Below are 1,581 nucleotides of genomic sequence, written 5' to 3' on the forward strand. Positions count from 1 at the left end.
GCCCAAAAACAACCTTTTAAGTTTTTCTAATTGCTTTTCCAACTATTGGAAGTAACTCAGACCTGAATTTCATATTATCCCATGGCCTTTTCCATGAGAAGTTATTTGCTCATCTGCATACATACCTGTGTTAAAAAAAAAAAAAACAAACAAAAACAAATGGCTGGCTTACCAAATTGTCCTATGAAGATCCAAAAGCCATCGAGTTAAGGAACTGCCAAGGAGCAGCAAACACAGAGCTGCTCCACACAGAAGGACGAGCCAGGACTGGAGGATGACCCCTTCAAGCGCTCCCACCAACCAGGGCACCTACAACATCATTCAAGCGAGGACTGAAGACCTAGCCTGAGCTTAACTGGAGTGCCTGGAATTAGTCCCAGGTGAGGCTGGTCGGGGCAATTAAATGTCTATCCGTGCCCTCAGGTGACTGAGAGCCCTGAAAGGCATGAGTTCTCAAATTCCTGCCTCAAAGGATGTCCGATACTTACACAACCTTGGTGCAAGCACAGACAATCTGAAGAGGTACGTGTAGCCAGAGCAGCTCAGTGACTGAGTCTAGGACAGCGATAAGGGGAGCAAATATCCTGTGATTTTATCTGTGGTTTGGCAACTTCACGTCTGCTTTGTTCTAATGAAAGTAACCGTTTGTTGCCCATGGAGTGCCAAAGATGCATCCTTTATACCTCTACAGCCTCTGGGGGCTCTTTTTCCAGGATATGAGTTTAATGTGAAATAACTTTTTCCTTTATTTTCTCTATTTCTCTTTCCCGTTGTTGTTGGGTTTTGGGTTTTTTTTCCCCCACTGTGTTTTATCTAGTCACTATACCACTAAGCAAGTCAAAAGTTTAAGGCAAGAAAGGGAAGGCGGAGGGAAATCCGCCTCTTGGAGAAGCACTTGCCCAGTTCCAGTCAATTCAACCCACTTTTATTCTGTGCATCATAATGCATCCCTACACCACAAATACGCCTTTCTATTCTTTGGCATTGCACCCTCAGAAATGAACTTATTTTCTCCGACTAGTCTCAAATCTCTGAACAACTGCAGCCTAAAAGCAAGAACCCCTTGTACACCCAGTGTGGCTCGATGGTCTTGGTGTTACGGTGTTGCAGTTAAACATAAATGAGGTGGAGTCCCCCAACAAGCCATCCTTGCTACGGCATGCCTGAGTGTGGCTCCAGTGGGCCTTTCACTGTCACTTCTATCGCTTTCACACCCAGCATCCACCGTCAGACAGGAAGGCTTTCAGGACAGAAGGAGGAAAGCTTTTAGCCATGGTCACTACAGAGTGGCTTATATCTACCTCACTACATTTTCAAACACTGATCGGTCTTAAAGTAGAGTCACAGACATTTGAAACTTACCCTAAAGTTAGTATTTAACTTTTAAATCGTATTTCTGGTACCTTTGCACCAGTTTTCATTTCCTGAAAGGGAGAGATGGAGGTATCTCAGATACGGCTTTGCCACTCTTTGTTCTGGAGGGCAGCTATCAACTTCCCCTGGCAGCCGCCCCTCGCGGGACCCAGCCGCCTCCACCACAAAGAGCTTCTTCACGCCGCTGCTTTTCACCGGCTGGGCCAG

This window comes from Pygoscelis adeliae, unplaced genomic scaffold (assembly GCF_000699105.1).
Source record: "Pygoscelis adeliae isolate BGI_AS28 unplaced genomic scaffold, ASM69910v1 Scaffold122, whole genome shotgun sequence".
NCBI classification, from domain to species: Eukaryota; Metazoa; Chordata; class Aves; order Sphenisciformes; family Spheniscidae; genus Pygoscelis; species Pygoscelis adeliae.